Below are 13,279 nucleotides of genomic sequence, written 5' to 3' on the forward strand. Positions count from 1 at the left end.
TATACTAATTTCTGATTTCTTGAAAAATAACCCTTTAATATATGAAGATAAGTACATCACAATGTTTAATGACTGAAAAATATAAGTACAAGACAGCTGTTTTGGGTCTGATGCAGTGTTTCCCAAAGTGGGCAATATCTCTCTCTGGTAGGGGTGCAACCATTCAAAGCACTCCCAGATTCTATTTTTAACCTTCGAGTCATTTGACGGCAAAGGAACTGACTCACAGTCAAAATTCAAACTAATACATTCAATAAAAATTGTTTTTTCGGGTTCGAAGACTGTCGTCCGTTTGAGTTTGTTCTCAACGTTTCCCCAACACTAGTGGTTGGCATCATCAGGAGAATTGATTGATTATCAATTCTCCTGATGATGCCAACCACTAGTGTTGGGGAAACGTTGAGAACAAACTCAAACGGACGACAGTCTTCGAACCCGAAAAAAACAATTTTTATCAAATGATGGCCGCGAAAACCTTATCAACTAATACATTCAAGTTCTCAAAAACACACATTACAAAATATTAGTGAAAACACCTTTTCCTAATAGGATGAAATGATTATAGTGGCCACAAGAATTTTTTTTTTCTTGCATGAGAGTGTGTTTTATTGACATAGAATTATTAATACAGTAAAAAACACCTATATATAAGTTAGACACACCTGCAGTTCCATTAAAATCTGTCAGAGGGTATTTAGGATAGAGTCACAGTATTGTAGACATTTTGGGTAAAAACATTGTGGTTGGTTCTATTCAAAACTGTTCAATGTAGGGAGGTGTCCATTGGAGATGTCCACCCAGGATATGCCTACACATTTTATTGTACTTAAATACATGGTGTGGCCGGTAAAGAGGGTGAAGCACCTCCCCTTTTCGAAAACGATGAAGATAAGCTGTATTCCGGAGAGAAATGTAAAGAGACTAATAAATTTTTTTATTGGTTATGACTATGGAAGTAGATGCAATACTGTGCTATACCGACAATATAGCATCCCAGGGCCGGATTAACCATTAAGCAAAATAAGCACGTGCTTAGGGCATCAGAACGAAAGGGGCACCGCAAAAAGATAACAAATTGTATTTTTGTTTTAAATGTGCAATTTTTTTTCAACATCGATCATCCGACAGAAGATCCTGAAATTTTAAGAACACTTGATTGTATAGTCGAAGATCGTTATCACAAGGATGGCACAAAAGATGAGAAACTAATAATATTGCAAACTAGACTTCACATTATTGCTGAGTTTTTCGATTAGCTTTTCACAATTTTCATGAAGTACGCCCAGGGCTGTCTTAACATTATCATACGCCCACATACAAAGCGATTTTTCTGAGAGAGGTACTACTGCCTAGCTAAAAACTCCTACCTACCTATTTGCATATTTACTCTTGAAAATCGGAACCAGATCTAATTGTCACTTGGCACCCCAGAGGGGGCCCATGCAGTAGATCAAGTTCTACAGAATAAGGACATAATTTTTGTGGGTCATTAGTGGATCAACTGTGTAGTTTGATTTATAGAAGTATACGAAATGCTACCAGGTGTAAATTACAAACTTGCGAATGTATCTAAAAGAAAAAAATACTCAATATAACGGTGATTTATCAGAAATATACCTATTGGCAGGGCCGCAACTGTATACTTGGTTAGCCGAGGCAACTACTCATTTAGGTACCTCCCTTGTAATGCTAAAGGATAGGTTAAATTTGCGCCCTTTTTTGTGATGCGCCCGGAGCACCAGACCCGCCTGCTGCTCCACTAGTTGCGGTCCTGCTATGGTGACCATACGTCTCGTATTTCGCGGGACAGTCCCGGTTTTTTTCTGTTCTTTTGGCCGTCCCAACTTTTTTGCAAAAGCGTCCCAGTTTTTCACGTGTTTTCAACGAAGCCAACTTGACTATTTATTCTTCAAATCAAGGATTAAAATTATCTTTCTGACTCAGAAATTGCATTAACGATAATTACGGTTACAAACAAGATATATTCATCTCAAACATTTGTTTTTCTTTTTTTTTTAATTCACTGAAATATGAAGTGGCGCTTGTTTTCCGCGATTGGCGACTTATCTCATTTTAGCATGAGTTAGCGAGTTTGCTTACTTTTTGGCATCATTTTCGGAAGTAATTGACAATGTCCCGTATTTTCCCCGTATTTCGAAGCTGAATTTCCCGTATTTTTCTCAAGGAAATATGGTCAGCCTAGGCCCTGTCTATTGGTAATATGGCCATTCTATGGCCTTAAAGAAGCGTATACATTAGTGCACGAATCATGCAATGAAAGCATTCGCAATTGGTTGTTCAGTAATTTGTACGGTGTTGTGAACGATTCTTGAGCTGTTTTCATACACACACTGCACCCACCTGGAATCGGGTTTTGCAACGAACACAAAGGAAAGAAAGAAACACAAAGGAAGTTTGTGTACTCACGAGCGGATTAGAACCGCTGCAGGGGGTCGTGCGTTGCAAGATCGGTGCGCTAGTGTATACGCGCCTCAAGATTCAATGGTTTCTCCTTGGAGTGTTGTTACCTTAGAGGAGGAATAAAGTTATTATTAGTCTATATTTCTCCTCGATGGTTGTTACAGCCTTTATCTCATCAACCGTTCGTCGTAGTGGTATGGTTCTAATTTTAAAAATTCTCAAAATGTAACCAGAAATCACCCTTTACGAGTTTTGAGGATAAAAATATACTGTACGCAAAATAAAAAATGTAAATTTTTATGTGACCCCCCCCCCCTCTAACTTTCCATTAGGCAGTTGTTGCTCTTTCTCTTCTGAGCCCAACAAACAAATTACATGTTTTTAACTGCATTATTCCCGGAGATATTTAAATTCAAAAATCGGAGACAGATCCGGGCTTAGGGGAATTTCGCGGCCCAATGCAAAAAAAAAAAAAAAAAAACATTTTTGCTGCCGCTCTAAAAAATTTTATGAAGTTGTTCTCCGACTTACAAACTTTTCGAGTCACGAACATAAATCTTGTGAAGGGGAAATTTTTTTTCAGAAAGAACTCATTTTTTATTACACTAATTTTTTCATTTTTTCAGGCACGCGTTGGATCGTAATCAAACACGATGCATTCAGAGAGGGAATGGCATTTAAATTAGTTTTACAAAATTCCTAAATTATTAATAATAGTTATCATGGTCCTCCTGCTGAAACTTCATCGTGGCTCGAATCATATTGAACAGACATAAATCTTTGTCATACTTTTAAAAGCGCTTCATCATCCCTTTATCAAATATACGTTGCAATTCGATAAATGATGATTTTTCGAATTTTCTATTGCTGTTGTTGTTTAATTAATGTAAATTAATAGAAGTAAAGGAATCAAGTACTGGAATTCCATGACCCCCCACAAGGGTGGGGCTGACAGGCAGGATCGTCTTAAGAGCATCATGGGCCCCTGAGCCTACATGAAAAATTCAACTACGTCTCATTTTTCTGAGGCCCTTCTTCTGTTGAGGCACTTTGGGCACGGCCTGGGGGGGGGGGTGGAGGCATGCATTAAGATGACACTGCGTAAAGTTCGCACCGGGCGTCCTACTTTTTAAGTTTTGAATCTGGTAACCACGTAATCCGTAGACCACGTAATCCGTATTTTCACTTATTTGTTCGATCATCCGTGTTGTCCGAATTTTTTCGTGGAAGGAAACAATTATTTGTTCTACATAAAACCGATTATTGCAAATGTACGAATTTTGTTACCGAAATTTCCGTCTCATAATAAAATTTTATGCTAAAAAATAACAATCTCGCTCTCTTTTTTTCATCATCGCATGAGTTGCATGAAATTTCGAGATTACATGGCAGCACCAAGAGTATATTAACACCACTGAGCTATAAGTAAACTGGAGTCACTGAGCTATAAGTAGCTATAAGTAAGATGACCATACGTCCCGTATTTCTCAGGACAGTCCCGGTTTTTTCTGTTGTTTTGGCCGTCCCGACTTTTTAGCGAAAGTGTCCCGGTTTTTCCCATTTTTTACACGAAGCTTACCTGAATTTTTATTCATTATTAAAGTCAAAGAATGAAATTATTTTCCCACTCATTAATTAGATTATGATAATTACAGTGATAAATAAGAATGTTAATCTCTCACATTTGTCTTGGTGAACATTTTATTTCGTGGAAATCATTCAAATCCACTGCAGTTCACAGTAATGCTTTATTTCCCGCGATTTCGATTTTTACGTAATTTCTCCAATATTTGACAACTTTGTTTACTTTTAGCGTCATTTTTGGCGATAATTGGCAATGTCCCGTATTTTCCCGTATTTGGAATCCCAATGTCCCGTATTTCTTTTGAGGAGATATGGTCAGCCTGGCTAGTATATATAAATCAAGCCTCAGAATCTCTGTCGTCTGCTTCTTTCCAGGTTCCTTGTTTTCGACGTCTCCTTGTGTTCTCAAAAAAATTACTGAACTGGGAGTTTAAACTGCCAGTTCTGTTTGTGAGCTTAGTTTGTAAGGAACCGAACAAAGCGACTTCCTGTCTGTCGTCTGCTCATTAAGATGTTCTTTGTTTTGGACGACTCCTTATGCTCAAATAAAATATCCGAACTATCAGTTTGAATTCCCAGTTCAGTTTATGAGCTTCGATTATAAGGAACTGAGCGGAATAAAGAATACACTGTAGTTTTTTAATTTGAACTTCATCATCACCACATTAGTCATTTTTAAATTTGAAACCAGATGGCAGCACGTACTATGTAGTGGAGAGTAGAAATTTACTTATAAATTACTTTTTTTTTGTAGTACCTGTCACTTCTTTCACGATCTTACCTGTCGTCTGCTTGTGTGGAAGTCTTTTGTTTTGGATGTCTCCTTGGGTCTCAGAAAAAATAACTGACTTGGAAGTTTGATCTTTCACGCCAGTTTATAAAGAGCAAAGCTGAATGAAGAATTTATGTTTTTCTACCTGAGCTTCATCATCATCACATAAAGCCATCGAGCTTATATTAGAACTCCTTAATACATGACGTTTCACAAGCAGCTCTCGAATAGTCAGTTCAAAGAAGCCTTAATCCTTTTGTTAACGAAGAGGAATTTTGAGAAAGTATAAAACAGGCAAGAAATGCCCCCACCTGAAAGGCACGTCTTTATCTTATTATAGAAATTCTTATCGCTTGGTTGTAGGATATGTACTGGCATTCACTTTTATTTTAGCATGAAAATTACATCGTATTAAAACTCATTGACTGCGAAACACTGAATGCAAGATAAACAGGATCTCCCCCCCACCCCCCCGAATTGTGACATCCTGGCTCTCCAGTGATTTTAATTTTTTTACAGTATAGGCAAAATTTTATAATTTTATTTTTCATTTGTTTATCTTTACCTCTTTATCACTACTCAAGTAGGATACGGCAGAACCTCAATTATCCGATGTGATTGGAAAGCCAAAAAATACAGTATCATGTTTATTTACGCAGAGCGTAATTGATACCTGTGTTTCTTAACTCCTTTACCCTACCCCCTGTAACCCTCTTTGGACCATGTTTCCTTTTCAATTCTTGCTTTCCTGGCGACCGCCTTTGCCTGGGCCCCTAACCTCACCCAGCAGACTACACCATTTCTAAGTATACAAACTATTTTCTTTTTGATAAAATTTATAGTGAAAGTGAAAATTTTATAAACAAAGACTGCTATAGTGTCTGTCAAGACTGTCATGTCTCTAGAGTCCAGCGAGCTTCCCTCTTGTGAAGGTTATATGCTGGGCAGTGATGCCAAGATAGCGCCAACCCACCCCCTCCCGCGTGCAAAGTGATATTCGGGAATGGGGTTCAGTATTTCGATGGAAGTAACAGCTTACATATTTACATACTTTCGAAAATTATTGTGTGCCAGAATTTTATCATGTAGGCCCCATGAAGACATTGTACCCCCCGGACTATGCCTGGATCAGCCCATACTTATGAACCAGAGTTGGGCGAACGTACACAGAGAAAGCATATGGGAACATATGCGCATCACATTTGTGGTAAGGCGTACATAACATGTATGAAATTCTATTAGCTTTGCAAACTATGCCATGCTAATGTTCAGTGAAATCGAGAATGCGGCTCATTTGCAATACCTAAATCCACGCATGTATTCAATCTCTGCAACATTTAATTGCTTAGTTGATAATTTTCAGCGAGTACCAGTACTTATACAAGTATATACATTTTTATATTATTGTTCATCGCTTCGTTGAGCAATGCTCTAAAAAATAAATAAGGCAAGGGCACTCGTGTGTGGCTTTTTTTTCTTTTAATTTTATCGTTATAGTAAGAATTAAAAAAAAAAAACAGTTGGAAGTGGAAATAAATATAACCATGTTATCACATTGTTGACCGGTCATGAGTAAATTCGAACTTTCAAGCGGGATAAACCTGTAACCCAGCGATTCTCAACCGGTGCTCCGTGTACACTTCCCAGGGGCTCCGCGGTGACTCGAGGAAAATAAAACAAATCAGTAACTTTGATAGATAAATAAAAAATAAGAGGCCTACAAGGTTCTACCATAAAAATTATATGCATGAAGTGCTCCTTGAGTGAAACAGGGCTCCGCCATAGAAATTATATACTGAAAAGGGCTCCGCGAGCCTAAAAAGGATGAGAACCGCTGCTGTAACCGTTCATTAAGTGGAAAACCCGTGGAAAACAAACTTCGGTAGACCACCACTCTGCCGGCAGTGAGGTACAAACCTGGATGCTCGTGATGAGACCCCAGAATGATGTCCACGCGACGACACAGTAGCTCTAGAATATACTAAGTGGCCACGGGTGAAAATCCAGTAAAAAAGTATTGTGCTATAAAAGCTGAGCCACGGCTTAAGATTAAGCATTCCGTACAAAAAAAAAAAAAATGTGCAGCTCATCTATCAATTCCTCACACTTATGTGGCAGGACATGAATGAACTTTACGTGCTCATCAAGCACAATGCCTCAACATTGAACGAAAAAAAAGTATATTTAAATTTAAAAATAAAATAAAATTTTAATTTTTTTATTGTATCTTTTGGTCATTTACTCACACTTCTTATAAAAAGTGTAATCATTGTACAAACGAAACATCCAAATGGTTGACTGACTTCCTTTTTTTCCATCTTAGATAGTGATCTGGTGGCCCAGCCATTAGATACGTCGGAAGAGTTACGAAACCGTGGGTGCTTGACTTGAGCTTTACATGGAAACTATTGATCCCTGAATGAATTTTGGGGGTGCTCAGATCAGTGGTACAGAATACTGTAGGTACTCGAGCACTCACTGCACCCTCTGGCTCCACCCCCACTGCCAGTCATCCCCCTAAATGCCAGAATTTTACTTATATATTGTGGAATCTTGACTAAGTACTGCACTGTCAATTTCCTTCCCCCAACCCACAAGAAATTTCTGGTACGGCTCTTCCAATAGCACCATTGTCCACATAATAGAAAGGTCTTACAGGTCTTGAGGTCAAACGACCTAACATAACATTTATTTGCACAATAATGTTTTTAGGAAGAAATTTAACGATCAAAAACAGTTCAGCTCCTGGATGTAAAACGGGCCACAGCAATTTAATTCAATTAGTGAGAAAAACTAATTTCTTAGTAAAATAATTACCGTACTCTCCCACATTAGCTGGCATGCCGGGAAACAGTGAGGCAGATCAGCATGCTGAAAATATCCGTATTTTCCGGAATGTCGATAAATTCGATTCACGGATTCTGGAAAATTCTTGAATATCTTTATTTTTTATTAATTTCTTATCAGGAAAATAGATTGTACATATCCACGGAGCCAACAATGATGGCTCTTACTGGCTCTTACTGGATGTTAGTGAAAACAAACAGTTGAATAGTTAATATTAGAATGAATAACTGAATGGGCTGAATGGGAGGAAGAAGGAAATGAAACATTTCATAGAGAATCAGAAATATTGTTCAATGTCGGTACTGTAATTGAAAGAAGGTAAAATTTGATTAGTCTTCTATACATGTGTATGAACAGGGCCGCAACTAGATGCTTGGTCACCCGGGGCAAGCACGCATTTTTACGCCCCCCTTGTAATGGTAAAGGAGAGGTTTCAGAATGAAATTTGCATCCCCTCGGGTTCAGCGCCCGGGGTACGAGACCCGTCTGCTCCCCATAGTTGCGGCCCTGTGTATGAATGAAGGCTGACAGTTGAATTCATATCAGATGGCATAGAGTTATAAAATTCAGGAACTATGTAAGTAAAATACTTTCTTTTCAAAATTTTATGAACAAGATAATGCATAGATTCAATTTATTCCTGAGGAAGAACGAGACAAATTAATATTTAAAGAAAACTGATTTTTTTGAAAATGAAGTGTGATTTAGAAAAATATACACATATATATCAACTTTATTCGGAAAATCCACTGATTCAGCTGAATGCATGCTGTGATCCTATTATAACCTCACTTATTCCGGTATGCCGAAAGTGGCCAAGAACACAACATACAAAAAGCTGGTGCCCCTCGTGTTTTACGGCATGCCGGCCAATGTGTGTTAATACGGTAAGTTTATTGAAATTTTTGAGTAAAATAATTTGGTAGTTGTTCAAATCAGCGCTCGTGTAATCACTTCCATTTTGCCCAGATCTTTACTTGAAAAGTAAAAAAATGCGTTCGCAGAGTAATGAGAAAAAAGACAAGCCCACAAAAAGCCAAGTATTGTACTTAGTTTGAATCCTTTTACAAGAGAGAACACACCTTTTCTTTTCCTCTCCTACAAAGAAGCATTCAACAGTGGGAGGAACAAAAATTTTAAACCACACAACACTAAATCCGATATCCCGCTGTTTGTACGGGGTGAAGGAAAAATTGTTGGATTTTTTTCGAAGAGGTTTTGTGACAATTACCTAAACCTTTTTCAAGTAGATTTTCTCAACACCTTCAAACCGTCAGTCGGTTAAGGGACCATTTATCAAAGATATTTCAAGGGGCTCTATATATATATATATATAGCCAAATTAAGTACAGTGGAGCCTCAATATGAGATATGATTTTCAGGTCATTGATATCAGTCATAATCTCCCAAACATTAGTCCAGGAAAATAAATTAAAAGGACCCCCCCCCCTTCAATTTTAGATAGGGTTTTTCACCACAACTTTATAATCTTCACTTCGAGACAATGCCATAATTTGGGAAGGGTTAAAGTTTATGCTGTTTTTTTGTGTGGTGGTGATGGAGGAAAGGTGCTTATATTACTTGTTAGATTACAGGTAAATATATGCTGTTTAATGTGTATTTAATGTATTTATGTTGTTAGTATTCAATTGAAATTCAAATGATTTATTCTGAAACAGCTTCAGACAATTTCTTATCACTTTTACTCAAGATAATCATTTGAAAATAACTATTAAAACTTGTATGAGTGTCCATTGTTCGGAGATAAATTACTGAAATTCTTATTCCAAAGAACTGGCGCAGAGATATTTTTTGCATTTAAAAGGGACGTCTCTTAAAAGGAGGTTTGGCTGTATTTCAGTTGATAAAGAGCTGTACAATAGAAATCAATAAGAAATATATGTCATAGAATTTACCATATAGTCTACTGTATATTCATTCGTACATGTTAAGCAATATGAACTTTTTGTTTGACATTGTTTTTTTTTTTTTTTCTTGATTTAAAATTGTCATTTTTTTATTCATTTTTTTCAAGTAGGGTGCATTTTGAAGAGAGCCTATTTGATCTCAAAAGGCAAAAATGGCTAGAAGAAGTTGAAGCAAACTGCTGTGCCCCGTAGTTCCAGGTTACCAATCCTCCAAAACCTCTCGCTCCTCAACAGAAAAAGAATATAGGCCTTCCCAAAATTTCTGAGCAGAAAGAAAGACATGACCACTGACAGCCCAGAGAGACCATCTTGGGATGATTGACGCTACTTTTCCAAAGGAAAAAGTCTTGAGCAGTGATTTGGTATGTAATGTATTCAAATATTGTATTTGTATTGTATTGCATAACCTAATTTTCTCTATTTTGGCCATTATTATAAAGCCAGAAAATGAACAATTAACTGTTTGGTTTAATGTGGTCCATATCCTCAAGGGGGACACAGAATTTCATGCAAGGGATATGCAGTGATTACTCTGCAAATTAATTTAAAATTAGTTTAATGAGATAATGTTTTAAAATGCATCATATGTTTAGCTTGTATCATTATCTTACATGGAAAATGCTTTTAAGTTTTTCATACACACTATGAGTTTTGAAGCAAAAAACTTGAGCGTTAAATTTTGCCTCTGCAAAAACATAGATGTTTTGCACGCATGATTACATGAGTAATTTTTACTTAGACCTATGGCTTGTTCTTCTTCCAAAGGATATGAATGTGGAATTTCAATGAATTAGGAGTTCGAAGAAATTATGAAGGAATTTTTTTTTTTTATATTTGAAATTTTCAAATTTTTTACTGTATTCAAAATTTTTAATTTCCTGTGAATCTCAAAGATTCTAGTTCCTTCTATAGCCCTAAGTTAGTTTAGTAAGTGTAGAAAATTTCATAATGATTGGTCCATTTTTGGTCCGTAACCATTTGGACTGTAATCGTGTGCGCAATTGTAAAAATTGACATTTTGCAAAAAATGCATTCAAAGATTGTGAATTATGAATTTTGATGAAATTATTTTTTCTTCAAAACCATAGATACACGAAAATAACCTCAATATTCAAAAATATTATCAGTTTTTAATATTGCCAGCATGTTTGCTTTCTTTAATTTATCATTTTAGTGTTTAGCGAAGCCTGTAGCTTCAAATGCTCAACACACAGCAAGTTAAAAAAAGCCACAGAATTGAGAAATGAAGCAAAAATGCACTTAATTTATTTTGCAGTCTGTATTTTACATTTAATATGTTCTGTGAGTAAAATTTGAGGGGAAACTTATATAAGAAAGCTGACAAAAAAAAAAGTTAACTGGCGTTATAATCGTTGATTTGTTAATTTTTGACTTTGTGGTTAAAAAGTGACATTTTAATAGTGACATTTTGGTATATCATGGTAAGGGTAGTATAAAAAATATGAATACAATTATTTCAGAAAATAAGCATTAAGGTGTCCAATGTATGCAAAAGATTTAGAAGGCAGGAAAGAGTTTTCGACAACTGTCAGCAACAAATCTCGTTATAAAGACGTACAAGCACATAACACATTATTATGATGGCAAGAAAAACGTGAAAATCAGGTTTCTCTCATTCACTGGTGGACACTTATTTCTGATGTCCATTACCGCAACATCAGAACATGTGAATTTTCACAACTAATCACACATAACAATACTACATGTAAATATGTATTATGAAATTTTCCCTGTTTCATGAAAATGATTTTAATATTCATTGTCCAGATTGTAATCACACTAACGATGTTCACTGAAAATATGAACTGTTGCATGAGCAAAAATTCAATCTTTCTTGTATGCTCAATATATTCCCATTGCTGATATGTTTTCCTTTACCATCGCACAACCTAGATTACGTTAAAAGAAAACTTTATTCATGCCACTTATTTCTGTTTCTATTGTAATTAATTGAAGGATAATTTCACTGAACAAGAAACAAATAATTATTTAGGAAAATATAATTGAAATAATTAAAACTGGTAATGTAACCAAGCTACTCAATCTAGGTACTGAAGTTATGAAATAGGCTCCCCCCACTTTAGTGAGTGCGCAGGTGGTAACTATTTATCACTCTACCAACATCATTTCACACATCCATTCCTCTGAATACGAGAAGTTTGAAGGATTCTAAAACTAAGTGAAATTTATCTGAACATCTTTACATAAATATGTCTTTCTCATACCTTTTTTTAGTATCTTAAATATTTGTCTTTTTCATCTTGTAGTCACCTGTAATTTATATATTATTCTTTTGAATTTTTGGATGAGTAATGGTAAAATTCTGAAAATAGTTTGCTATACATATCGACATCTATCTATTGTACACAATGAATTACTGTGTGGTGTCAGAAAAAATTACATTATGCAATTACACTAATAATGTTATAGTAGAGCCTCAGTGTCTTTATATTTTAAAGAAAAGTTTGTGTTGCATTTTTACTCGTCATTGCTTATTTGTTAACTTCTTAGATGAGGAGAGAAAGCTTGGTTTGTGGGATACTAGCTACATACAAATATATTTATTAAAAGAAATTAGTGTGTTTATTTTATTGGTGATTATTTACCCTAATGTTGTGATACTTTTATACATTTATTAGGATTTTAAGATTAGCTTATTATTGGCCCAGGGCTGCAACTGGGGGGGGGGGGGCATGTGGGTCTGGTGCCCCAGGTGCTGGACCAGACGGGGTGCAGAGAATTCATCCTTTAACTGTTTCTACATGCAAGGGGACACCAAAATTCTGGCTTGCCCGGGGGACAAAGTATTTTGCTGTGCCCCTGTATTGACCTATTACTGGGGTCACAACGAAATATGGGTATTTACCATTTACACGTGCGTGGACTATTTTTTGCCATAATTGTAATTTTCAATTTGCAGTTGTTGAGTTTTTATCGTGTAGTATTGCTTTTGTATATCAAAGTATTGCTTTTGAATATGAATATATATGTATAATTTTTTTTTTCCAGATTAATTGCTGTTGGGTCACGCAGTTTCAAGAAAAGAACTATATTTCTATTATTTAAGCATATTTTTTTTGTAATTCAAAGTTTACTGGTACTCTAAAGCAGCATAGCAATTGATTACTTAGTGTAGAAAAATATGTGAATATGATATTTGAAAAATTTTACTTTCATCAGTTATGTACATTATATTTGAATATTTTTTTAATAAATAAATTTATTCACTCATTGAGCTCGTCAATTTACATTATTGAACCTGTAAAATTCTAAAATATTTAAGAATTTTTTTTTACTAAATTTCCAATATCTAGAGGCAGTAGTTTATCAAATCCTTATCACACAATCATTTAACATTCAGAAGAAATTTTCTTCATGTAATCTAAATTGACTATATATATTTTTGTATGCCGTCTTTTATCCTAAAATTAAGGGTAGGGGATATATAGGAATATTTTATTTTCAATAAAAACCTGAAAAAAGGTTAAAAGTTAATAAGAATTTTTTTTTCCCTATATACTTTTGTGTTTAAGATTAATTACTTGATCGTAATCACACGAACTGTTACGAATTCAACCTATTGTTTACCAATAATTTCGTGAAACGTGGTTTATTTCCCGTAGTAAAAATCCGTTCCTTGAAATTCCTCATTTCTCCCACAAATTGAATTTTCCATACGTATTTGCCACCCATTTTTAGCGCGCGG

General features: G+C 35.6%; 1 long non-coding RNA gene across 3 annotated transcripts; it reads left to right on the forward strand.

The window, feature by feature from the left end:
• The first annotated feature begins 4,774 nt into the window (after positions 1-4,774).
• Positions 4,775-12,736, forward strand: LOC149083969 (uncharacterized). 3 transcript variants are annotated; one of them, XR_016192934.1, is made up of 3 exons: positions 4,775-5,095; positions 9,663-9,914; positions 12,583-12,736. It is a non-coding gene; the product is annotated as an uncharacterized LOC149083969 (long non-coding RNA). The 3 variants fall into 3 exon arrangements; XR_016192933.1 differs by lacking the exon at positions 4,775-5,095 and adding an exon at positions 5,102-9,219 and having other exon boundaries at positions 9,660-9,914; XR_016192935.1 differs by lacking the exon at positions 4,775-5,095 and adding an exon at positions 5,102-9,219.
• Positions 12,737-13,279: the final 543 nt, after the last annotated feature.

This window comes from Pholcus phalangioides, unplaced genomic scaffold (assembly GCF_987345545.1).
Source record: "Pholcus phalangioides strain wild (caught in Gottingen) unplaced genomic scaffold, Ppha-v1.0 ptg000008l_1, whole genome shotgun sequence".
Taxonomy (NCBI): Eukaryota; Metazoa; Arthropoda; class Arachnida; order Araneae; family Pholcidae; genus Pholcus; species Pholcus phalangioides.